Source organism: Aristolochia californica, unplaced genomic scaffold (assembly GCF_029961685.1).
Source record: "Aristolochia californica isolate CCGP_79_NKW_82.1479 unplaced genomic scaffold, dmAriCali1.0.hap1 SCAF_2, whole genome shotgun sequence".
Lineage (NCBI taxonomy): Eukaryota > Viridiplantae > Streptophyta > Magnoliopsida > Piperales > Aristolochiaceae > Aristolochia > Aristolochia californica.
The window spans coordinates 32321365-32349090 of record NW_027181881.1 but is presented as its reverse complement, the minus strand read 5'-3'; the positions used below and the strand labels follow the sequence as shown (position 1 = coordinate 32349090).

The window sequence follows — 27726 nt, the reverse complement described above, 5'->3', positions numbered from 1 at the left end:
CACGGTTCTAGAGAGAATTATAATTTTGCCCCTCTACGACATTTATATGAAAATAAACTAAATGACTACATAGCTAACTCAATCAGAGTAATTGACTCGGCCACGATGTCTCAGCCTGACTCGGCTCATTATTGGGTCCATAACATCACACCCCTCCTGGAGAACGAGCTTGTCCGCGAGCTCGAAGGTAGGGTAGGCTTGCCGAACTGATCTACATCAACCCAAGTAGCGCCCACTTGAACTGTGTTCGTCGTAAATTTTGTGGGATCCGAAGCGGTCCTGCTGGTTCCACCTGCAAAAGAAACTTTTTTTTTTTTTTTTTTGTTTTGTGGTAAATTTCTCTCCTATTTAAAACATAGGTGGGCCAAAACAATGTCACAACAGTTATACGAACCGAGAGCTCGTGCACGTCCAAATATGCCTTTTGAAAAAGAACAACTGCCCTATTTCAACTCATTTCCTTAATGGATGCATCAGTAGATATCTTGACGCAAATAGCATAGTCAGGTTTAGCAGTACCCTCCATTAGACCTGGAATAGTGTTGAACTGTCTTCTAACTTCCTCCACCATTTCAAAGCAGCACTACCCACAGTCTTCATGGTCATGGCGGAGAACCAGTAGGGAAGCATTGCACCCACAATCAACTCAATGAAGATGTTAGGTGTCAAAACATCCACTGTTGAAATTTCAGCATGACTCATAAAAGCACCAAAGAGAGCCAAAGACACCAACGTGGCTGAACCAATGGCAAACCCCTTCCCAATAGCAGCAGTAGTGTTTCCAGCAGTATCAAGGGCATCAATTTTTTCGCGTATCCTGTGACTCATGCCAGCCATCTCAACAATACCTCCAACATTGTCACTAATGGGACCAATGCCTCAATGGTCAAACCAGTGGTAATGGTGCTTAGCATTCCAAGAGCTGCCACCGTAATGCCATTCAGAGCAGCAAGGCTAAAGCTGACAAAAACTGCGGACAACAATAGAAAAAATGGGAATAATGACAGACTTATCTCCCAGAGCAAGCCCAAAGATCACATTTGTAGTAACTCCTATTCGACAGGAATCAGCAATTGTTAGGTTCTTCCCTTGCCATGGATTGAGTCACCCTTATTTCCTCTCTTCTCTCCATGGATGATCTTGACGTTGGAAGAGAATTCTTGTTTCTTGAGTGAGTAATGGTGGAACTCAAATAGAATGAAGGAGCTTTGGAGGAAGCTCAACCTTGGACCTCAAAGGGAGAATCCGACCTAGACCTCTGAGGGAGAATCTGACCTGTTAAATCTAATTTTCTCAATACTTGCCTCTCTTTTCCTTCACGTCCCCCTAAATAGGGTTGAGGACGGAAATACAAAGATGACCCATAGGTCAAGTGGTTCACGCCACATTACACTGAACCAACCCAAAGTAAACCAAACCGAATTGAAATTACATGAAAAGTAAATTAACATAATTTAATTCCTATGCCTATGGATAAATCGTGATGCTATGGAGTCTATAACCCCCCCCTAGAGAAAGAGCTTGTCCTCAAGCTCAAAGTATGGGTAGAAGGTGTGAAACGCCGCTAATGACTCCCATGTCGTGTCACTGGGGTTAACATCTGCCCATTGCACTAAGATCTCCCAATCACCCTGAATACGGTGAGCTTGTAATACCTGTGCCGGGGTAGAAAGTACCCGTCCCTCATGGAGTGGAGGCAGCGGGGTGTGCAGTATAGGCTAATCACCTTGGAAGACCTTTAATTGTGAGACATGAAAGACGTTGTGAATTCTGGCATCTGGCGGAAGCTGCAATCTGTATGCCACTGTCCCAATGCGGTCCATCACCTGAAAGGGACCATCATATTTAGGAGAGAGCTTGTGATGTTTGGAGGCTGTCAACGACTGCTGCCTGTAGTGTTGGAGACGCAACCAAACATAATCTCCAGGAGAAAAGAAGACTTCCCGGTGCTTTTTGTCATAATATTTTTTCATAGAATGTTGTGCCTCCTGTAGATCAGTGCGCACCTCAGTGATGAGTGTTTCTCTTTCAGCTAATGCTTGGTCCAAAGTGGCGACTTTAGAGGCTCCTGGTTCATAGGCTAAAAGACGGGGAGGTTGTCTACCATATACCACCTTGAATGGGGTTGCGCCGAGTGCGCTGTGGTAGGAGGTGTTGTAACAGAACTCAGCCCAGGCGAGCCACTTAACCCACCTCTTAGGTGAGTCCCCCACGAAACATCGGAGATACATTTCAATGGTTCTGTTGACGACCTCTGTCTAACCATCAGTCTGCGGATGGTAGGCTGAAGAAAAGGCTAACGTTGTGCCCTGTAACTTGAAGAGTTCTTTCCAAAAGGTACTTGTAAAGATTGCATCCGTATCACTGGTAATTGAATTAGGCTCCCATGTAAGCGGACAATGTTATCCATAAAAAGTTGAGCGACCTGAGCTGCAGTGTAAGGATGCGCCAGAGGAATGAAATGCCCATACTTAGAGAAACGATCCACCACTACAAAGATAACAGATTTACCCGACGAAGAGGGAAGTCCATCTATTAAGTCCATAAAAATATCAGACCAGACCTGTGACGAAAGCTGAAGTGGTTGGAGCAACCCAGCTGGACTTAATGTTTCAGCTTTATTCCATTGACAAGTCTGACAAGCCGCCACATAATCAGCTATACTGCGCTTCATGCCCCTCCAATAAAATTCCTTACTGATCTAGAAATATGTTTTTTGTCGGCCCTCATGTGTACTGTCAAGGAAGGAGGCTAAAATGCTGTTAATCAGAGGGGATGTGTGGTGTAGAAAAATTCTGTTTTTGTAGAGGACGAGATTGTCCTGAACCCTCCAATTGTTTGCCGCTGTCCCCTACTGGATGTCCTGGCATAAGGAGATAATATCCGGGTATTGTTGTGCCTCTTCCAGTATAGAATCCAGCAAGAGACCTCTGGGCTGACTGATGACATTTAATTGCGGCTCTAGAACGTCCTGGCGAGATAATGCATCAGCCCCTACATTCAAACTTCCCGTTTTATACTCGATAGAAAAGTCAAACCCCATAAGTTTACTTAACCAATGCTGTTGTGGTGAAGTAGTGAGACGCTGCTCAAGAAGATACTTGAGGCTGCAATGATTAGTGCAAATAAAAAAAGAACGTCCTCATAGATAAGGGCACCATTGTTGTATAACTTTCGCCAATCCGATCAATTCTCTCTCATAAGCTGCCAACTTGTGGTGGTGTTGTCCCAGTTGGCGGCTAAAATAAGCAATGGTGGCCCTGTTGGTGCAACACTGCTCCAATACCGCCCCTGAAGCATCACATTCTACTACGAACGACTCATCAAAGTTGGGGAGCTGCAAAACTAGGGCTGATGATAAGGCGTCTTTCAATTGCTGAAAGGAATGAGCTGCTGTCTCTGACCAGGTAAAAACATTTTTCTTGAGGAGATTGTTGAGCGGAGCTGCAAGTTGGCCATTGCTGTGAATAAATTTTCTATAATACCCAGCTAGGCCCAAAAGTCCTCTTAAGGTTGTAATAGATGTAGGAATAGGCCAATCTGTGACCGTTTGTATCTTACTCTGGTCTACCTTCACCCCCGCTGCTGAAATAACGTGACCCAAGTATGCCACTTCTGATGTGCCCATAGAACATTTGGACCGATTTAAAACCAAATGATGTGAACGTATAAGAGAAAATACCTGGTGAAGGTGCTGAAGATGTTCTTCCCAGCTGTTGCTATAGACCAAAATATCGTCGAAAAATACCAATACGTATTTTCTCAAGAGAGAGGAAAATACCTCATTTATGAGGGCCTGGAAGGTGGAAGGCGCATTTGACAGACCAAATGGCATTATGAGGAACTCAAAATGGCTGTGATGCGTGTGGAACGTTGTTTTCTCCACATCTGATGGATGAACTCGGATTTGATGATAGCCAGATTTCAAATCTAGTTTAGTAAAAATAGTAGCTCTATGTAGCTCGTCTAACAACTCGTTCACCACTGGAATAGGAAATTTATCTTTAATCATATGGGCATTGAGTTGTCAGTAATCCACAAAGAACCTCCATGATTTATCATGCTTGCGGACTAGTAATACCGGTGAGAAAAAAAGAGACCTGCTGGTCTGAATAATACCATGTGCTAACATTTGTTGGCACTGCCTTTCAATCTCATCCTTCTGTAAGTGGGGGTAACGATACGGACGCACCACTACCAGCTCAGTACCTGTTTTCAAATGGATACGGAGATCACAGTGCCTAATTGGCGGTAAGGCAATAGGGTCCTGAAAGATATCTTCAAATTCTATAAGTAAGAGAGATAACTTACATGTGACTGTGGACTGGACCTGGGCAACCTGTAGTGCGCAGGTGAGTGGTGCTTGTGTGCCATGCAAGATAATCTGATGTTGGTCCTCTATAAAAGATATGGTCAGAGCTTGGAAATCCCATAGTATTGGCCCCAACAATTGTAGCCATTTAATTCCTAGTACCAAATCGAATCCTGACAGTGGAATCACCAGAAAATCTGCAACAAATACATGTCCCTCAATATCAAAGTATGTGGTTGGCGATATGCCTACACTAGTAATTTTAGCCCCATTGGCTACTGATACAGAAAGACCAGTCTGTTGCTGTACTACTAACCCAAGTTGTTCTACCGCCTGCTGACTGATGAAATTATGTGTACTGCCTGAGTCAACTAAACCCAGTAACTGTAAATGATGTAACTGGGCTTTAACCTGCATTGTGCTTGAACTGCGTAAACCAGTCATAGCATGAAGGGAAATCTCTGGACCTTCTTGGTCAGTTTCCACAATTTCCTCCTCAAGTAGTATTTCTTCCCCATCCTCCCACAGACATATACTGAATAATTGTTTGCAATGGTGTCCAATGACATATTGTTCATCACAGTTAAAATAGAGACCCTTGGCCTTTCTCTGCTCCATTTCCTGTCTAGTAAGTTTTTTGAAGTAAGGAGCAGGTGGAGCCGAATTAGAGATGTCTGGGCGTGGGGCTGCACTGTCTCTAAATCGTGGAGGTCCATAGGAAGGGTTTGGCGCTGAGGCATTGTGCCTCCCTGGCCAAGCTAGTTTTTTGACCAGTGACTCCTTTAGAACACGCTGCTTGTGCTCAATTGCCCTGGCTAAATTCATAGTGTGGTCTAAATCTGTTGGAGCATGTAATTCAACTTCTAATCTCAGAGCTTCTGTCAAACTGGCAGTAAAAATATGAACATACTGTGTGTGGGTAACAAACTGGTTTGCTCGGGCTAACCTTTCCTGGAAGGTCTTTTGGTACACCTCTAGTGATCCAGTTTGTTTGTAATTGATTAATTCTCCCAATGGATTGCTACTAGCTGGAGGATCAAATCTCATCATGCAAGACTGTCTAAAAGTTGCCCAATCCTGAACCACTTGGTCATTTCGGAATTGGTGGTACCATAGAAGCGCTCCATCGAGCATGTTGTAGGCGGCCAAATACACTTTCTCATCCGCAGGTGTTTTTTGATGATAAAAGAACTGATCACACTTGGCTAACCAAATGAAAGGGTCCTTAGACCCATCATACGTAGGAAAGTCAGGTTTTAAATACCTGGGCACAGTGTTTGGTCCTTGAACGCATTGGTGGTTGTGGCGGAGGTGGTGGGTGGAATTGATGGTGGTCGGCCGGTGGAGAATAGGCAGCTGGTGGTTGGGCTTGTGTATCATGGTCCTCTTGTCGCCGGAGGAGAGCTTGGATGGCAGCATCCATTGATTTTATTGCCTCACACAAATCAGTGGTTGTTTGACGCACCTCTTCTAGGGCATGAGCCTGGTTATCTGTCCTCTGCCTAGTTTCTTCCACTAACTATCTCAAATAGTCAGGGGAAGAGGAATCCCCAAGGGTGGACCTGTCTGATACCAAGATGTTAGGTTCTTCCCTTGCCATGGATCGAGTCACCCTTCTTTTATCTCTTTCCTCCATGGATGATCTTGACATTGGAAGAGAATTCTTGTTTCTTGAGCGAGTAATGGTGGAACTCAAATAGAACGAAGGAGCTTTGGAGGGAACTCAAATAGAACGAAGGAGCTTTGGAGGAAACTCAACCTTGGACCTCAAAGGGAGAATCCGACCTAGACCTCTGAGGGAGAATCTGACCTGTTAAATCTAATTTTCTCAATACTTGCCTCTCTTTTCCTTCACCCCCTAAATAGGGTTGAAGACGAAAATACAAAGATGACCCATAAGTCAAGTGGTTCACGCCACATTACACTGAACCAACCCCAAGTAAACCAAACCGAATTGAAATTACATGAAAAGTAAATTGACATAATTTAATTCCAATGCCTATGGATAACTCGTGATGCTATAGAGTCCATAACAACAACATCTTGCACAAGGCTGTAAGCATTACTATTGTAGTATTCAGTCACAAACCCAATAAAAAGCCCAACCCAAAGACCAATAGCAACACAGAAGGATAACTTCCAGTTCTTCACAACCTTCTAGGCTCCAAAATTATAGATTGTAAAGGATGAGGGCAGACCAACCCAACTAACAATAGCAATACCAATAGTCATGAGAGCAGTTGAGATGATGAGCTGCTTCTTCAAAGAAGGCTCAATCTCCTTTACTGCTGTGAAAAGCACCAAAAGACCATTAGCAACGAGTAGAAAGCCAATAACTACCCCATATCTGAATGCTGTGATGAAGGCCTTGATGAAGGCCTTGCCTAAACCCTTCCTTGCCTCCAAGGTTGTTACGGTATAGGTGTTCCCTTGATGCAGATAAACAACCCTTCATAAACTTCATTTCCCATGTAATTCCATGAGGTTGTAGCAACCTTTGAAGTATCTGAAATTAGATAGCCTTTATGTTGAAGAGTCTTTACTGCCCCATCCAATGCAGAACCCAAGTACCCGCATCATATTGCAAACACACTGGGTGTTCAAAGGTAACACATCATGAATGCTGCTCAAGAACCCTGCACCCAGCTCTTGTCGTAATTCTTCTTAGCATTTCAACATACATCTTGCAAGCTACATCGGTCCCACAACGAGTAGGAACCTCTTTGAAATTTAGATCATGTACAAGTGTGGCCCACCCACTAACACGGAACTGCAGAGCAGCTGTTAATGCCAGAGGTCTGTTGGCTACACAAAGAGGACCCTTCTGTAACAGTAAACTCATCTCCTGTTTCACATGGGGATCACTTCCAAAACTACAATATAATAGTGTCCCTCAACCTCATAAGTACTCCATCAACACACACTTTTCGGGGTTGCAGATTTTTTTAATCTCAGCTCTTGCTTCAGAATTGATGGGAAGCAAAGATCAAGTATTACATCATAGGGATTTATATAAGCACCAACCAGCTGGATTGCCTCAGCAATTGCATTGGTGCACTGTTCGGTATACGGAACACCTACCTCACAAATTACATTTGGATTGTGCTGAGTTATAGTCTTCATCCGCAGACCACTGTAATTTAGGTCTGATTGGGCAGCAACAATCTCTCTATAGGTCGTCTGAGATGACTGCCGAAGGGCATGAATGGCTCTCTGGCGACGTGCCGGCTCAGCAGCAGATAAATGGGTTTGTATTTAAGCAAACACCTCCACTACCGGTCTGATGAACAAAAAATTGCCCAGCCCAGCCAGAAGTAATTGTAAGTAAACAAAACTAGCTCAATCTTACCGTATTCGTTCGGCGCCATACTCTAATTTATCAGCCATCCCCAGAATTCCCAAGCTCCCACTCAGAGATGTACAAGTAGGAACGGTCATAAGAAAATCCCCCTCTGGAATGGCTTGCACGAAAACCTGAACTCCCTTCCACTCACCAGCGGAAGCCAATATCTCATCAAGCAATACAGAAAAATCTCCTCTGTTCTTCAGCCCAACTGAACGCACTCAACGCCATCGTAGAGTGTTTTCTTAAAATTTTGGGGGATTTGTGGACGGGCAAAACAAATTTCGGAGAATTGGGGCTAAAGAACTTACCACCAGAGGTATTCCAGTCGGGTTCCAGCTCGGCCGCCGCGAACGAGAGCGAGGGGTTGCAGCACGATGGCTGCAATTTCATATTGGGGCTTATTGGTCCTGAATTCACAGCAACAATTATTCCGCGACCGAACTTCATTTTCGCATAAATTTCATCTTCCGCCACAACTACCAGTTCCAATTCGAAATTAAAATCTCTGGATTCCGTCTCGTTGCCGAACGGAAAATCTCAGAAATTTCCAACAGAGATGCCCCATGGTGGCGTCCTTTCTCGTGTTGCCTATGGTCGATCCTCGCGGTAGTTGGCCTGTTCCCGATGGCGAACAACAGCAAATCGGGGCTGAGGTTTCGAATAGGGCTGGCGGTCGTCGGAGTGCTCCCCGTTTTCGAACTTTCGGGTTCTGGATTTTGGTGCTTTTCTGTTCGCATCTATGTAAACTCCCAGTCGATTTAACGACGAGCTCTTCCCAGCATCATTGTCGTCGATAATAGTGACCTTAGGAAACATTTGCCGCCGGCGAACCGCAGCAATAGTGTTGACGCAGGAGGACGCTGGGTTTCGGCTCGGGGTTTCCACGGTTGGAGGGTTTAGGTCGACCCTCTGCTGGACGGCTGTTCTCGACGGCGAACGAGGGGTCTCGGGATTTTCGAAGACATCTCTGCGCAATACGTCCACGCTCGGCGGTTTGAGGTCGGTCGGCTTTCGAATGGGCGAAATTCTTCACTGAGGTCGATGATGCACCGGTCTTCTTCCGAATCGGTGACCTTCCTCTCTGAATCCTTATCCCGACGAGATTCAATTTCGGCCCCCCTCTCAGGCTTTTCACTGTAAGCCTCAAATATCTCCTCTGCTTCGGAGATTATTTTTGTGCGCATGGCACTCATCTCCTCCCGAATTGCTGATCATAACTCTTTGAAGAGTGGCTAACCTGCTCTGAGACCAAACTGTTATGGTCCATATCAACACGAAGAAGAAGAGAAACGACGAAGAGGGAGAACGATGGATAGTCCGGCTATAATGGAGTCCGTAACCTATTGCTCCGAGGGAGTCAGCAACCTAGGGTTCCAGGTGAAGCAACCTAGGGTTCCAGGTGAATGCCGACCCTCGTTTGTAGGAAAATACGGGAAAGACAATATCAATGGACGATAAAAGAATACACGGGTTTTTTAAGGAAACTTTAACCTTGAGATAAAAGAAGGTGATCTCAAACTTCTTTATACTAGATTTAACCTAATCCTTAATACTTCAATCCTCCCATTCTCGTTACTCTTACCCCTTAAATAAGGTTTACCCTATAAATAAAATATTTCTAAAATACCTCTATAAATAAAATATTTCTAAAAATACCTTTATAACCTAAACTGAAATAACATAAAATAAATTAAAAAATAAAATAAAATAATAATATTATTATTTTCATAAAATTACACTCCTAAAAGAATGGGAAGTAGTGCGAGAAGGCGGATTGAGGGATACTTGCTTGCCCCAAGCTGGTATATAATCTCGAATCCTATTAATAAAATCGCGTCCACTAGAATCTGTGAAAAATACTTTATTGGTCATCATTGTTGTCATAAATTGAATAACAACTTCTTTGCCGATGAAATCAGCCGCTGGTAGAGGCCCAACTAGGAACTCAAATTCAGTATGGTCTTCCCTTGCTACACTCATGTGATTTGTGATATCCATGGTTTAATTCTCTGACGCACGTCATCCAAAACTGGGCCCCGAAAAACAGTGAAACCTGGCTTTGAGCAGAATATGTAGGCACCAGAAGCCTGAGGATCTGGACCACTGCCATCATCTCCTATATAATATTTATAATACTGCTGGAGAGATGCCTTCACCGAGCTTGTGGTATGATGATACTGGATTAGTTTCCCATCAACAGCAGCATAAGTACTAGATGTCCTTGCCCAACACGTATAGAATCAGTGTTACGTCCTACAGATGTTTCAACCTCTGATAGAATCGATTTTGCGCCTGTACTTTCGGAACTTGAAACAACAGAGGTTCGGAAACCTAGAGGAGGTACACTTGCTGCAAAAGCAAGCCAATCCATGGGAATATCAATCGGCAACATACCCAATTTTGCCTGGATATAGAAGGTCCGCATGCCCAATGCTACATTAGCAATTGGTAGTAGGTGTGACTCAATTTCTTTTCTCTCAGCATCACTCACAATAATTGACGCACTGGTGACCGATATTCTAACAATATCCGCACTCTTCCATATAAGAGAATTGTAGACAACAACAACCAAATCATTACTCTTGGCAAGTTGTGCCTCTGATGCAGGACAATAGCTAATGTTTAAAAGAGACCACTGTGCAAATTTAGTTGATGGGTTTCTGCATCCAGAGCTCCTGTTCAACTCTGTCAAGCAAGCGAGTGAAGACTCAACCAACTCTGCAGCCTCTGAATAGCCCATGTAGAGTCTAATTGCATAATCAATGACCACAAGTTGCTTTTCAGTTCCATTGACTCCATCATGATGTTGAGCATGCGTCAAAGCATCAGCCAGAGATGTTGTTGTAGGGCCTGAAGGCCCGAAACCATCTCTCCCTTTAAGAAATTCCAATTGACTGGCAGCCAAGTAGTAGCCACACATCATGCTCACATAACCCTTAATAGCTGGTCTACTTTTGAAGTATCCTGCCCAATAAAAATTTGCTCGATCTGCATAAGCGAAGTAGTTAGCAGTCTTGAGTCCACTGAAATTTCACAAATAGTTGGTAGAGCAGCACCTCATTGCTGCAGGCGCCATTGAGGCACTTCGAATAGCAGACACATGCAGTACTATAATAGCAGCCACCAGTGGACCCTTCATCCTTTTGTTCAACCCTGCCACAAAAAAACCATACAACAAGTCACACACTACGAAAATTGTCCATTCAGGTTCTTTCACGTCTTCAAGTCCACCAAGAACATTTCCACCAGCAGATTCCACACTGGCCATTAAGGTGTCAACTGGAGGCTAAACATGGTGGTCTATGCAGACATCGTATCCCTTAAACAAAGCATGTCGGCTTGCTTCTGCTCTGAAAACTGCATCCTCTACCCCAGACCTGTACTTAGGCTCAAAATCTTCATGTTGTAGGACAAACAATGACTCACCAATAGATCTTCCCTCCCGGAAGCTTGTTTTCCACCAGTCAGGTGAGACTATCCAAGCACCAGAACACAAGGCAGTGCAGAAAGGTAATAGAGCCCCCATAGGTCCTCAACTATCTGTTACGGTCCTGGATCTGACACGTAGATTCTTTAGGAGGATCTGCAATCTGCCACGGGTTACGGGTCTTCTAAGCATTACCATAGGGGTAGTAAGAAGACATGGGAAAGGCGAAAACGAAGATCAAACCAAAGGGAAGCTTGAAAACCCTAGAGCTCGTTGAGGAGAACTCTTAGCCTCTCTACGCTAGATTTAACCTAATTCTTAATACTTCAATGCTTCATTTTCTTATTACTCTTACCCCTTAAATAGGGTTCACCCGGTTAGGGTTTAATAAAATATTACAGAAATATCCCTATGAATAAAATATTCCAAAAATATCCCTATTAATAAATAATTCCAAAATACCCCTATGGCCCAAACTGAAATAAAATAAAGTAAATTAAATAAAACAACTAAAATAATAATGTTATTACGTGCATAACATTACACCCCCCTTGGAAGATGAGCTTGTCCTCAAGCTCGAAAGTAGTGTCTGTATGCCGATGTCTCCACCGGTGCCATAGTAGCATCCGCGATAGCTATGACCCCCTTCAGGATGCCATTTTTTTTTTTTTTTTTTTTTTTTTTGGGCCCTGTCTGTGTTAACCTGGGTTGACTCGGTTCAGGAACCCGGTCTGGCGCACGACCCCCTCTTCTGGATGCCAATTTTTTTTTTTTTTTTTGGGCCGGTCCGAGTTAACCTGGGTTCACTTGGTTCATGAACCCGGTCCGGTGTGCGACTCAACGGACCGGGCCGATTAAATTTTCCTAAGTTAGGAAAATTTAATCGGGAGTCGTCTTCTTCCTTCGGCTCCCGAACTCTGCGGCTGACGGTTCCGTTCCTCACGGCACCGACGAAGTTCGGCGACGGGCGTCTTCTTCCTCTCTCCCGGCACCGATGGAATCGCCTAATTTTCTGGTGGCGAATCGCAGCCCGTTGGGGCTTCTCCACCTGGATAGTTTTCGAGACAGAGGGGTCTCGAAAACTCGTGAATCGTCGTTGCTCAGCCTCCCGGAATCGATATCCCTTGCGGAAAAGTTTCTTACGGTGCCAACGAACTATCTTGCTTCGCCGGTGGCGACGAGAAGCCCGTTAGGGCTTCGCTGCTGGGAGCATTGCCGAGACAGAGAACCTCTATTTCTCAGCCCCCCGGAACAGAGCCCAGCGGAAATTCCGTTGAAAATTTCGCCTACGGCGCCGACGGAATTTTCTATTCCCCTCCGATTTCAGATTTTCGGTCATCCCAAAATCCTCCGGTGCCGACGATTTCGGGATTTCCTCTGTTAGGAAATCACCTCCCCGCTGCAGCTTAGGTGTGGAGATACGCACGACGTCCATTGGGAAACGGTGATCCTCTTCTGTTTTTGAAATTCCGGTGTATCCGCCGTCGGATTTTTGATTTTTGGAGAGCTTTCTCGAGACAGTCTTCTGTTCATCCGAGGGAGCTTCTGCGTCTTCTGTGCGGCTGTCATGCTCGACGAATTCAGGTCGTGTGACCTGTTTTGCGGCAGCGCGTGGCTCCCTTGTCCAGCATTCCATGAAAATTTCATATAATGCTCGTGTCTCTCCAAATTCTTTACATAGTTTATCCGCGGAATTGTATACCTTCTCCATGCAAGCTTGTGTTCCTTCTTGAGATATAGAATAATTCATTGTGTTCCTGCTCTGATACCAGTTGTTACGGTCCCGGATCTGACACGTGGATTCTTTGGGAGGATCTGCAATCTGCCACGGGTTACGGGTCTTCCAAGCATTACCATAGGGGTAGTAGGAAGACATGGGAAAGACGAAAACGAAGATCAAGCCAAAGGGAAGCTTGAAAACCCTAGAGCTCGTTGAGGAGAACTCTTAGCCTCTCTACACTAGATTTAACCTAATTCTTAATACTTCAATGCTTCCTTTTCTTATTACTCTTACCCCTTAAATAGGGTTCACCCGGTTAGGGTTTAATAAAATATTACAGAAATATCCCTATGAATAAAATATTCCAAAAATATCCCTATTAATAAATAATTCCAAAAATACCCCTACGGCCCAAACTGAAATAAAATAAAGTAAATTAAATAAAACAACTAAAATAATAATGTTATTGCGTGCATAACACTATCTTTGGCATCGGTGCATGCTGCACATCATGATCAATATGCATTAATATGACTACTGGATAGTCAAAAGAAGATCTTTCCGCATTACCAACAACTTTAAAAGAAGTCTCTGTATTTCCCTCACCATGAACTACCATAAAAGTAATCTGCTACGGACTTCCAGGACTTACATTTGTATCAGATTTACATTCACTTTCATCAGCACGATCCCACAGTAAATCTTTCTTGCAGTTGATATGATGGCCCCCCTTTAACTTTGCTTGACTTTAATGAGGACAATGAGGAGTCCCAAACTATCCTCTCCTAACTGGGCACACCCATCTGTGCTGCAACCCCAACAAGTGTGCTTGGCTGATCTCCTTTTGTATCACAAATCATACCCCTTCTCCTCTTATCAGTAGCCTCTGCAAGAGAGACCGGTGTACCATGATTTTAATGGCTATCAAGAGTCATCTGGCACAAATTCTGGGCCTCATCAAACTGAAGTGCGGGGACAAGGGCCACAACTACATCACGGCAAGTCTCCCCCACCCTTGGAGCTGTGTCTTCCAATTCTTGCTGCTGGATTTCCTGGCCCATCTTATAACACTGTACGTAATTGGCAAGTTGGACTATAGCATGAGTATCAACCAATTGCATATGGCCAACAAATTTGGCAAGAGCATGCTCCTGACCGTCATGCAAGTTGGGATTTTCAATTGAGTGCCCAAGAGAGGGGATAGCCTGACTGTACTGACCCAAGCTGCAGGATCGTGTTGCTATCACATGCAAATACAACACCATCTCTAATCTGGATTTCCCAGCAGCACGTATTTCAAAAGAGTTTGCTGCCCGAAGAGCAAGATTCAGAGCCTTATGGGGATTACACGCACAGTGTCAAGCTGTTAGATTTGGGCTAGGTCCGTCTAGCCAAGCGGAATATCTACCCCGTGCGGCCTAGCTCTTCCGAAGAACTAGTCAGCCTCCTGAGCCTCGGATCCTCCAACCAATACTTCACACAAGAAGTTGCAAGCCAAATGGGACAACGAAAACACCAAGGTATAGAAGAGAAAAGCCTACTTTGTATTGAGAACACAAGATTACAAAGGGTGGCCAAACACTCTTGAAGGCCAAGGCTAAAAACTCTCTCTATACACTAAAAGATTAAAGAAGGCTAAGGATTTTTCGACCCCCTTTTACAATGGGAGAGGCCTCTCTATTTATAGTCTCTCCCCTTGCCTTTTGAAATCTCAAAAAATGCTCAAAAACCCGTCAGATCCCAAAAATTCGGTTTCTGGCGTCAAGGGGCACCCTAGTCTGGCGGGCGCTGGCGACCTGGTCGCCAAGAAACCCCATTTCGTGCAGGGCGCGCAGCGCCTGGCATCTGGCGCCTCAGGAAACCCCATTTCGCGCGCGGGCGCCTGGCGCCTGGCGCCTCAGGAAACCCCGTCGCCCGCGGGCGCCTGCGCATGGAGTCCTACGCGCGCGGGCGCCTGGCGCCTGGCACTTTGCCCCTGGAGTCCTGCCGCGCGTGCGCCTGCGCCTGGCATCCTGAGGAAACCCCATTTTGCCCCGCCTGGAGTCCTGGTCGTGCGCCAACAACCCCATTTCGCCCCGCCAGAAGTGTCTGCTGGCGTGCTGCCTTGTGTCTGAGCTGGCTGCTGGGGTTGTTGTGCACCTTGTTGCTTGGCCATCCGTTTGGCAAGCTCAAGTGTGTCTTCTTCCGTTGCAGTTGGTTCCGGGCCTGCCATATGCGTGCGCCCCTCTGGGCCGTGCCTTTGCACTTGGCCTTGGCCGCCGCTGCTATTGCTGTGCACTGGACTTGCACAGTCTTTGGCCTTGGTGTTTGGCTACACCATGGCTTCTTCCCCCGTCTCATACTCCCACCGCCATAAGGCAGACGCCCTCATCTACATCCCCTGGCGATAGTGGGCCACCTCCTTCTCGGATTGCTACAACTCAGCAGTGTCTTGCCATGTTGCCTAACTTTTCGGTTGACCCCGCCGCTTTGCCAAGTATTGCGTCCTCCGGGGCTTGCCCCTTTTGCTCTCCTCTCGGTCTTTATAAGCTCTGTTTGGCCGTCAGTATGAGGATGTAAACTAGTGGAAAAATTTTCAGTATTTTCCAATAGTTTAGTTAACTCGGTCCAGAATTTTCTTGTGAATCTGGGGTTATGATCACCGATGATCGTTGTGGGCACACCCCAGTGCTTCACCACTTGTGCCATGAAAGCTCGAGCAACCTCTATTGCTATACAATCACTTGGCACTGTTACGAATGTTCTGTGCTTCGTAACCTGGTCCACCACTACCATGATAGACTCAAGCCCTTCTTTCTTGCGCAAACCAGAAAGGAAGTCCATTGAAGTAGACTCCCACGACCGTTTTGGAATGGGCAAAGGCTGTAACAAGCCTCCGGGCTTTCTTTTTTTCATCCTATCTTGTCGATAGATAAAATATGTGTACACAAACTCCTCCACATCGCTCTCCATGTCCAGCCAATAATACTAGCCAGAGAGCAAGGCCAACGTCCGTCTTTGGCCTGGTTGTCCTCCCCACAAGGAATCATGGCATTCCCTCAAGCGGTCATGCCGTTGGTAATCGTACTTAGGCACATAAAGTCGACTACCTTTGGTCTTGAACAATCCGTCGTCAAGCCATAGTCTTCTCCTCTCACCCATGGTTGCAGCTTGCACAATGCTGAAGGTCTGGGCGTCTTGGTGAAGTCTAGTGCGAATCCGGTCTAGCGACAAAGTACTAACATGTGTAATTGCTGCTAAGACTCGTAATCGCCAAGTCGTATTTTCCGTTTCTGCGATAAGATGGTCCTGCTTGTGCGCAGGCACGCCTTGCACAAAGCGGATGTCTCCAGCGTCTATGTGTGCGTCGTGCGCCACATCAGGTTTTGCTGCTACCGCACCGCGCGTGGTGCGCGTGAAACAAGTGCCGACGCATGTGCTGCGCGTATATCCGTCTCGCGCAGCCGCTACCGCATCGCGCGTGATACGCGTGAAGGGTCTGCCGCTTGCCGCATCACCCGTTGAGGTTACTGACTGCTGTTCGCATAGCGCCACATGCACTTCTGCCTCTACTGCACGCCCAATTTCCGTTTCTGAGCGTGTTCCAGCAGTGCAATCTGGTGATGTGCGCTGTATATGCGCCAATACCCATGTGCCCTTTTCTCCATCAAAAGACATATCAGAATTCGTTTTTCTGCTTAAGGTATCTCCAACACCATAGGCTTTCCCCAACTTGTACCTCATCTCAAAGTCAAACTTGGCAAAGAAAACTTGCCACCGAGCTTGCTTTGGGCTGAGCTTGCTAGCATGGAAGTATCCGTCGTCGAGCCAGAATGTTCTTGTCTCATACACCCTCCGCCATAATGCAGACGTCCTCGTCTGCGCGCCATCACCATATGCCACCCACTCATGGTTGGCTTGCTGCTTCCGCCAGAAGTTTCTGGAATGCAGTACTGGATATGGCCACTTTCTGTTGTCTCTCCCAGCAGTACAGGAACTGGCACCTCCTTGCTGCCCTTCCCAGCAGTTTCTGGAAATCAGCACCGGATCTGGTGCCTTGCTGCTGTCTCTCCCAGCAGCACAGGAACTGGCACCTCCTTGCTGCCTTTCCCAGCAATTTTTTGAAATCAGCACCGGATCTGGCGCCTTGCTGCTGTCTCTCCCAGCAGCACTGGAACTGGCGCCTCCTTGCTGCTTATCCCAGCAATTTTTGGAAATCAGCACCGGATCTGGCGCCTTGCTGTTGTCTCTCCCAGCAGCACCGTATCTGGCGCCTCCCTACTGCCTATCCCAGCAATTTCTGGAAAACAGCACTGGATCGGGCGCCTTGCTGCTGTTTCTCCCAGCAGCACCAGAACTGGCACCTCCTTGCTGCCTTTCCCAGCAGTTTCTGGAAATTAGCACAGGATCGGGCGCCTTGCTGCTGTCTCTCCCAGCAGCACCGGAACTGGCACCTCCTTGCTGCCTTTCCCAGCAGTTTCTGGAAATCAACACAGGATCGGGCGCCTTTCTGCTGTCTCTCCCAGCAGTACCGGAACTGGCGCCTCCCTGCTGCCTTTCCCAGGAGTTCTTGGAAAGCAACACCGGATTGGGCGCCTCTCTGCTGTCTCGCCCAGCAGAACCGGTCTTGGCACCTCCTTGCGAACCTTCTCCATTCGTAAGGGCTCTCTCGCATAGGGTGAGTCTTGCCCCCACTCCTTTTGCGATAGTCTTGACATCTCCGTCCACTCTCTGGATTTCAGTTCGCATCACTGCCATGGCACTATCTATGTTGTCCAAAAACTTTTGGGAAAAGTTAGGGACAGGGTGTAGGCCATGCACAATGTCACGTACGAACTCCTCCAGTCTTGAAAGCTGATTTTTCAAGCTAACAAGCCTGGACTTGAAATCACCCAAACGTAAATCGTTTTCAGAGAGTGTTTCCATACCTCTTGCTACTACTTCTCCATTTGTGGACGTCATGGATGGAATGCTGCTCTGATACCAGTTGTCACGCGGTTAGATTTGGGCTAGGTCCGTCTAGCCAAGCGGAATATCTACCCCGTGCGGCCTAGCTCTTCTGAAGAACTAGTCAGCCTCCTTGAGCCTCGGATCGTGCGCAGGACTCCAGGCGCAGGCGCCAGGCGCCAGGCGTCCGCGGGCAAAATGGGGTTTCCTGAGGCGCCATTTTTGCCCCGCCTGGAGTCCTGGTCGTGCGCCAGCAACCCCATTTCGCCCCGCTAGGATTCCTGGTCGCGCCCAACCCCATTTCTCCCCGCCAGAAGTGTCTGCTGGCGTGCTGCCTTGTGTCTGAGCTGGCTGCTGGGGTTGTTGTGCACCTTGTTGCTTGGCCATCCGTTTGGCAAGCTCAAGTGTGTTTTCTTCCGTTGCAGCTGGTTCCGGGCCTGCCATATGCGTGCGCCCCTCTGGGCCGTGCCTTTGCACTTGGCCTTGGCCGCCGCTGCTATTGCTGTGCACTGGACTTGCACAGTCTTTGGCCTTGGTGTTTGGCTACACCATGGCTTCTTCCCCCGTCTCACACAGGGACTGTTCGCATCAGCAGCAAAATACAACCCCTCACAAAAAAATTTCAGCAGTCTCCAGAAAAAAATTTCTATGAATCTTGGCATCCCCAGAAAAATTCCATGTTGAAATTCATACACGCCAACCGGAATTCTATCAATTGGCCAACGATGCTCTGCTTCATGACCCAGAGATGCTTTGTCCCCAATTTTCGAGCACCGTTGCTGCTGCTCAGCCCCTCTGAGCCACATCAACGCCCTGTAAAACTTATTTTGATCTAAAAATCGAGGAAGTTTCTGAAGCATACCCCCAATGGCGTTGAAGATGGTTCCCTGCTGGGCTTTCGAGGGCGAGGTTGAGGCTGAGAATGAGAATCCGGAAGCCAGCGCCTACCGGATTTGTTTCCGATGGGCTTCCTCTTTTTCTGGTGGACTCTTGTTTCTGCTGGTGCTGGTAGATGTTCAGAGACAGAGGAGGGATGCCCTAACTGATTCACCGTGATCGAGACAGATCGGAATGCTTCCGTCTGCTGTGCAGAAAAAAATTCTACTGGCCGTGAGAAGGGGATTTGGGAGGTTGAATCCAAATCAGCCTGTACCGAGGAGATTTTTGTAGAAAACCACTCCGATTTCCCAAACTCTGCATCATTGCTGGTCGGCTTTGAATTTCCTTAGCGCAAAATTCTTGAATTTTACGCAAGCTTGGCCTTTCCACCGGTCTGAATTTGAGGTTGGCCCCGCATGGACTTCGATTGGTACATTGGACGAGATTTTCAATTTTTCTGGCTCGTCGCCTGTTTTCGATTCTTCTGTTGATTTCCTTCATTGCGTGGCTCTTGTCCAACATTCCATGAAAATTTCATGCAATGCTCGTACTTCTCCTACTTCTTTTCATATTTTGTCCATGCGAGCTTCTACCTTCTCCATGCAAGCTTCTACCTTCTCCCAATTTGGGAATACATCCCCCATTATGTTCCCGCTTTGATACCAGTTATTATGGTCCCGGATCTGACATAAGGATTCTTTGGGAGGATCTGGGATCTGCCATGGGTTATGGGTCTTCCATGCATTACTGTAGGGATAGTAGGAAGACATGGGGAAGACAAAGATCAATAGAGGATGAGAGAATACGTGGTTTTTTTAGGGAAACCCTAACTTCAAGATCAAGAAGGTGATCTTAAGCCTCTTTATGCTAGATTTAACCTAATTCTTAATACTTCAATCCTCCCATTCTCTTTACTCTTACCCCATAAATAGGGTTCACCCTGTTAGGGTTTAATATAAAATATTACAAAAATACCCCTATAAATAAAATATTACAAAAATACCCCTATAAATAAAATATTCCCAAAAATATCCATGTGGCCTAAACTGAAATAAAATAAAGTAAATTAAAGAAATAAAATAAAATAATAATGTTATTGTGTTCATAACAGATATTCTCCAGAGAATGTTGAATACTAAACAAGGAGAAAATATTCATAAGTACTTAGCACGGTTTAGAGGCTTTCTTCAAGAGTGGAAGATAGCTCAACCTCCACCACTGATATTTCTATCCAAGATAAACAAAAGGAGGCTTTAATTACAACTATTTATTTTGCAAATGTTAAACCTCATCATGAGATTGCCAAGAGTCAACTATTGAGTGCTTCTGCCGTCCCAAAGTTTGATGATGTATGTGCAACATTACTTCGTATTCCAGACACTTCTTCCTCCACTATTGATGTGTCATCCGCTATGTATTCTGATCATAGAGGATCATCCTCTGACCGCGGCTGAGGCTGAGGAAGAGGTTATAGAGGAGGTAGAGGAATAGGTGGAAGGAATAGTGCTGGCAGAACAAATGATATTAAGTGTACTCATTGTAAATTTCCTGGCCATACTATAGATCAGTGCCGTTACAGGGCATGCACTTACTATGGCAAATATGGCCCCTATAAAGAAATATGCTATAAGGCTAATGACAAGTAAGAATCGACAAGGGCTAATCAAGCCCTTATTACTAATGCACAAGAAGACCATCCCACAACATCAGCTGCACAGAAGATTATTATCGATGAAGAGTATGAACTATTTCATAAAATGAAGACCATGCTACGGTCTTCTCCTAGTCTCTCTACAACTACTGCTGCCACTACTGCTTTAGGTATACTATCTGCCTCATCTTCATCCTGGATAATTGATTCAGGAGCCCCCGAGCATCTTACAAGTAACAAAAATTTATTACATTCTTTATCTCCGAGTCTTTCACAAAAGTTTGTTACCATAGTTGACGGTTCTCAAACCAAAGTCCAAGGACAAGGTTCCACTTCTGTCACCCCATCACTTCCGCTCACTGATATTCTTTTTGTTCCTTCTTTTCTATGGAATTTAGGATCTCATGAAAGGAGCTTTAGATCAACGAGGAAGAAGAAGAAGAAGAAGAAAGAAGGAGAGGAGAAGAAGAAGGATGTGGAAGGAGAGAGTTTGGATTAAGGGAAAAATGGTTTGTGTCAAAGTGAAAATGAGGGCTGGATGAATTTGTGGAAAGAGAGGAGAGTGCTTCAATGCTCTACCTCTTAGCCAATGCCTTTATTATAGTCTTTACAATGCCCTTAGGGCTACAACTTGATGAAATAAAATACATAAAAAGAACAGGTATTTACACCTCTATGCCATCTTTAGGTGAAGCATCATAATTCACACATGTGCAACTCCTTTGACGTGTGAGTTTCTTGCCTTGAGCTTGTGGGCTTGAACCCATCTTCCAACACTCCCCCTCAAGATGGAGGAGAAAAGACATAAAAAATACCCAGCTTGCACATATAAACGATATGATTTTAGATGTAACGGGTTTAGTGAGAATATCAGCTACTTGCTCTTGAGATGACACATGTTTGAGAGAGATTATTCCTTCTTGAAACTTCTCCCGTATAAAATGACAATCCACCTCAATATGTTTAGTTCTTTCATGAAAAACTGGATTTGAAGTAATATGAATCGCTGCTTGATTATCACAATGCAGACCAATGTACCCTTTTTTTTTTATAAAAACCTAGTTTGATAAGAAGGGTCCTAACCCATAAAAGTTCACTAATGGTATGGGCCATAGCTCTGTATTCTACTTCGGCGCTAGATCTTGCAACCACATTTTGGTTCTTACTTTTCCATGAAACCAAGTTTCCTCCAACCAGAGTACAATATCCAGATGTAGATTTTCTATCATCAGGTGATCCAGCCCAATCTGCATATGAGAAACCTTCTATGTTGAAGTGCCCATGTTTTTTATACATCAATCCTCTTCCTGGAGCTCCTTTTATGTAACGTAATATTCTCTCTAAAACCTGCTAGTGGGTAATTTGAATTTTGTGCATGAATTGACTCACCACACTTACATCATATGATTTGTCTGGCCTAGTTACTGTGAGATAAATCAATTTTCCCAAGAGTCTTTGATATTTGCCAAAATCAATATCTTCTTCATTTGTGGCACTTAATTTTACATTTGTATCTATAGGTGTGTCAACTGGTCTACAACCCTTCATTCCTGTTTCTTCAAGGAGATCCAAGACATATTTCCTTTGAGATAATATTATCCCATGTTTGGATTGAAGAAATTCTATACCCAAAAAATATTTAAGCATACCAAGGTCTTTAGTCTTGAATTCCTGACATATCATCTTCTTCACCTCTTGTATACTCAAAGCATCATCACTGGTTAAGATAATATCATCCACATATACGGCCAGTAATATTTTCCCTTTGACTGTATCTTTATAATATATGGAATGATCAACCGTGCGCCGATGAAAACCAAACTGTAGAAGTGTTTAACTAAATTTATCAAACCACGCCCGAGGGGACTGCTTAAGCCCATATAAAGATTTTTTTAACCGACATACTGACTCCCTCTCAACCACAAAACCAGATGGTTGGACCATATAAATTTCCTCACTTATATAATGATTTAAAAAAGCATTTTTAACATCCAATTGATAGACGGGCCATGATGAGTGAGCCGTAATAGACAAGATGATGCGTACCAAATTCAATGTTGCAACAGGAGAGAATGTCTCCTCATAATCTATCCCATAACATTGTAAATAGTCCTTAGCAACGAGTCGAGCTTTAAGACGAGCAATTGATCCATCCGGATTATCTTTTACTAAAAAAACCCATCTACATCCAACGTGAGGAAGACGATGACGATGAATAGGAATGGGATGATTGAGCTTTGAAGGAAGCTCGACCTGTATCTCAAAGGGAGAATCTGACCTGTTTACTCTAAGCTTACTCTAAATTAACTTCAATATTCAATGCTTGTGTTTCTCATTACTCTTACCCCTTAAATAGGCTTCACCCGGTTAGGGTTTACAATAAAATATTCTAAAAATACCCCTATAAATAAAATATTAAAAAATAACCCTATAAATAAAATATTCCTAAAATATCCCTATAATCTAAAACTGAAATAAAATAAAGTAAATTAAAGAAAACAACTAAAATAATAATGTTATTGCGTGCATAACATTACACCCCCCTGGAAGACGAGCTTGTCCTCAAGCTCGGAAGCAGTGTCTGCGCAAGTGTCAATCGTGGTATCGGAGAGCCTCAAGCTAGCGACATATTTTTTTTTCCCGAGTTGATCCGGTCCGAGTTGGCCTGGGTTGACTTGGTTTTGGAAGCCCGGTCCCACGCGCGACTCAGCTTGCTGCGCTGATCAAATTTTCCTAACTTAGGAAATTTTGAATCTGGAGTCATCTTCCTCCTTCGGCGAAAATTTCGCCGACGGGTCTTCTGGGGAAATAGGAAATCTTCCTCATCCTCATGCCGATCCCGAACAGAGCGGCCGTCGGACATTGCGGGAACCTCAACTCCTTCCCTCACGACATTGACTAAGGCAGGCGACGGTGGTATGCTGTCCTCACGGCACCGCACAGTGCGGAATTTTCGCCAACGGAGTCTCCTGCTGTTCCGGTGGTGAACAATAGCCGTTGGAGGATTTGCGGCTTGGAAATTTGCCGAGACAGAGTGCTCGCGAAAATATTTCCTGGTCGGAATGGCTGGAAAATTTTCCCTCTCCCGTTCGGTATGGAGTGTGGTTTGCCGTGAGCAGGGGAGGTTTGATTACAGGATCTCGAAAATCTCTTCCGAAAGGGTGAGCTTTCAGACTTGAGATCGGACCTGGAAACGGTCTTTCGTGGGTATCGCCCAAGGGATTTCGTGATATCCTTCTGATTTGGGACATGTTGAGTCCCCAATTTTGGAGGTCGCCGCCGCGGAATCGACGCCGGTGGTCGGCACTGGTGGATGGTAGTGCTGAGGCGTTTGGGGTGAATCTGGATTTGAGGTTTCCCCAAAATCCTCCGCAGGAGTCTCAGCTGATAGACGGAACGAAGCTAAAGCCTCAACGTTACCCATTTTCCCGTCAGATATAGTTTTTCCATGGGATGCCTCTCTATACCTCTTCATTTGCCATAATTTCACTCCGTCGGAGATATCTTCTCCGAGGAATGCCTCTCTGTACTCCGTCGTCAACCAATATTGCACCCAGCCAGCACGCCACATCTGTATACTTTTCGGCGTGTCACTATCTTCAGCCATTTTATGGACTTGTCTGTGCATCGCCAAATATGGGTCTTCAATGGGCATCGTGTTCCTGCTCTGATACCAGTTTTTTACGGTCCTGGATCTGACACGTGAGGAAGACGATGACGATGAATAGGAATGGGATGATTGAGCTTTGAAGGAAGCTTGACCTGGATTTCAAAGGGAGAATCCGACCTGTTTACTCTAAGCTTACTGTAAATTAACTTCCATACTCAATGCTTGTGTTTCTCATTACTCTTACCCCTTAAATAGGGTTCACCCGGTTAGGGTTTACAATAAAATATTCTAAAAATACCCCTATAAATAAAATATTCCTAAAATACCCCTATAACCTAAAAATGAAATAAAATAAAGTAAATTAAAGAAAACAACTAAAATAATAAAATTTAATGTTATTGCGTGCATAACATTACACGTCCCTGGAAGACGAGCTTGTCCTCAAGCTCGGAAGTAGTGTCTGCGCAAGTGTCAACCGCGGTATCGGAGAGCTTCAAGCTAGCGAAAGATTTTTTTTTCCCGAGTTGACCCGGTCCGAGTTGTCCTGGTTTGACTCAGTTCTGGAAGTCCGGTCACGCGCGTGACTCAGCTTCCTGCGCTGATCAAATTTTCCTAACTTAGGAAAATTTGAATCGGGAGTCATCTTCCTCCTTCGGTAGAAATTTCGCTGACGGGTCTTCTGGGGAAATCAGAAATCTTCCTCATCCTCATGCCGATCCCGAATAGAGCGGCCATCGAACATTGCGGGAACCTTGGCTTCTTCCCTCATGACACCGACTAAGGAAGGCGACGGTCGTATGCCGTCCTCACGGCACCGCACAGTGCGGAAATTTCGCCGACGAAGTCTCCTACTGCTCCGGCGGTGAACAACAGCCCCTGAAGGCTTCGCCGCTAGAGTCTCCTTGGAAATTTGCCGAGATAGAGTGCTCGCGGAAGTTTTTCCTCGTCGGAATGGTTGGAAAAATTTCACTCTCCCGTTCGGAATGGAGTGTGGTTTGCCGTGATCAGGGAGGTTTGATTTCGGGATTTTGGAAATCTCTTCCGAATGGGTGAGCTTTCAGACTTGAGGGGGGACCTGGAAACGGTCTTCCGTGGGTATCGCCGAAGGGATTTTGTGATATCCTTCCAATTTGGGACATGTTGAGTCCCCAATTTCGGAGGTCACCATCGCAGAATTGATGCCACTGGTGGAGGTGAGGGTGGATGGTGGTGCTGAGGCGTTTGGGGTGAATCTGGATTTGAGGTTTCCCCAAAATCCTCCGCAGGAGTCTCGGCCCATAGACGGAATGAAGCTGAAGCCTAGACGTTACTCGTCAGAGACAGTTTTTCCATGGGATGCCTCTCTATACCTCTTCATTTGCCATAATTTCACTCTATCGGAGATATCTTCTCCAAGGAATGCTTCTCTGTACTCCGTCGTCAGCCAATATTGCACCCAGCCAGCACGCCACATCTGTATACTTTCCGGTGTGTCACCATCTTCAGCCATTTCACGGACTTGTCTGTGCATCGCCAAATATGGGTCTTCGATGGGCATCGTGTTCCTGCTCTGATACCAGTTTGTTACGGTCCTGGATCTGACACGTGAGGAAGACGATGGCGATGAATAGGAATGGGATGATTGAGCTTTGAAGGAAGCTCGACCTGAATTTCAAAGGGAGAATCCGATCTGTTTACTCTAAGCTTACTCTAAATTAACTACAATACTCAATGCTTGTATTTCTCATTACTCTTACCCCTTAAATAGGGTTCACCTGGTTAGGGTTTACAATAAAATATTCTAAAAATACGCCTATAAATAAAATATTAAAAAATACCCCTATAAATAAAATATTCCTAAAATACCTCTGTAACCTAAAACTGAAATAAAATAAAGTAAATTAAAGAAAACAACTATAATAATTACATTTAATGTTATTGCGTGCATAACATTACACCCCCTGGAAGACGAGCTTGTCCTCAAGCTTGGAAGCAGTGTTTGCACAAGTGTCAACGGCGGTATCAGAGAGCCTCAAGCCATCGAAAGATTTTTTTTTTCTCGAGTTGACCCGGTCCGAGTTGACCTGGGTTGACTCGGTTCTGGAAGCCCAGTCACGCGCGTGACTCGACTTCCTGTGCTGATCAAATTTTCCTAACTTAGGAAAATTTGAATCGGGAGTTATCTGTTAAACACCTAACCAATACTACCCAAAAGACCGACCTGTAAGGAGCGGAAGACATAGGTACTTAACCCTAGAACCATAACAGTACCCCGCCCTTCCCCGAGCCTATGACCGCAGAGGTTACCACAATAGAGCAACCGGAGTCGGGTCGAACCCGGGTTAGTCCAGGCGCGTGACCACCCGTATCCGCCTTGGGGGCACTGAGATTCAAAGTCGGGACGCAGCTCTAGCTCTGATACCAAATGTTATACACCTAGCCAATATTACCCAAAAGACCGGCCTGTAAGGAGCGGAAGACATATGTACTTAACCCTAGGACCATAACATTATCTTCCTCCTTCGGCCAAAATTTTACCGACTGGTCTTCTAGGGAAATCAGAAATCTTCCTCATCCTCATGCTGATCTCGAACAGAGCGATTGTCGGACATTGCGGGAACCTCGGCTCCTTCCCTCACGACACCGACTATGGCGGGAGACGGTCGTATGCCGTCCTCACGGCACCGCACAGTGCAAAAATTTCACTGACGAAGTCTCTTGCTGCTCCGGCGGTGAACAACAGCCCTTGAAGGCTTCGCGTCTTGGAAATTTGCCGAGACAGAGTGCTCGCGGAAATATTTCCTGGTCAGAATGGCTAAAAAATTTTCCCTCTCCCGTTCGGAACGGAGTGTGGTTTGCCATGAGCAGGGGAGGTTTGATTTTGGAATTTCTGAAATCTCTTCAGAAAGGGTGAGCTTTCGGACTTGAGGGGGGACCTGGAAACGGTCTTCTGTGGGTATCGCCGAAGGGATTTCGTGATATCCTTCCGATTTGGGACATGTTGAGTCCCCAATTTCGGAGGTTGCCATCGTGGAATCGACGCCGGTGGTCGACGCTGGTGGAGGTGAGGGTGGATGGTGGTGCTGAGGCGTTTGGGGTGAATCTGGATTTGAGGTTTCCCCAAAATCCTCCGCAGGAGTCTCGACTGGTAGACGGAACAAAGCCGAAGCCTCAACGTTACCCTTTTTCCCGTCAGAGACAATTTTTCCACGGGATGCCTCTTTATACCTCTTCATTCGCCATAATTTCACTCCGTCGGAGATATCTTCTCCGAGGAATGCCTCTTTGTACACCGTCATCAGCCAATATTGCACCCAGCTAGCACGCCACATCTGTATACTTTTCGGCGTGTCACCATCTTCAGCCATTTCATGGACTTGTCTGTGCATCGCCAAATATGGGTCTTCGATGGCCATTGTATTCCTGCTCTGATACCAGTTTGTTATGGTCCCGGATCTGACACGTGAGTAAGATGATGACGAGGAATAGGAATGGGATGATTGAGCTTTGAAGAAAGCTCGACCTGGATCTCAAAGGGAGAATCCGACCTGTTTACTCTAAGCTTACTCTAAATTAACTTCAATACTCAATGCTTGTGTTTCGCATTACTCTTACCCCTTAAATAGGGTTGACCCGGTTAGGGTTTACAATAAAATATTCTAAAAATACCCCTATAAATAAAATATTAAAAAAATACCCCTATAAATAAAATATTCCTAAAATACCCCTATAACCTAAAAATGAAATAAAATAAAATAAATTAAAGAAAACAACTAAAATAATAATGTTATTGCATGCATAACATTTAATATTATTGCATGCATAACAAACTGGTCTTTTACCTTTCGGGTGTGATGTTAAGGACCAGGTTTGATT

At 45.3% G+C, this 27726-nt stretch overlaps 1 pseudogene; it reads right to left on the bottom strand.

The window, feature by feature from the left end:
• Positions 1–448: 448 nt before the first annotated feature.
• On the bottom strand, positions 449–8105 carry LOC137954961 (pyrophosphate-energized vacuolar membrane proton pump 1-like; annotated as a pseudogene).
• Between the last annotated feature and the right edge of the window lie 19621 nt (positions 8106–27726).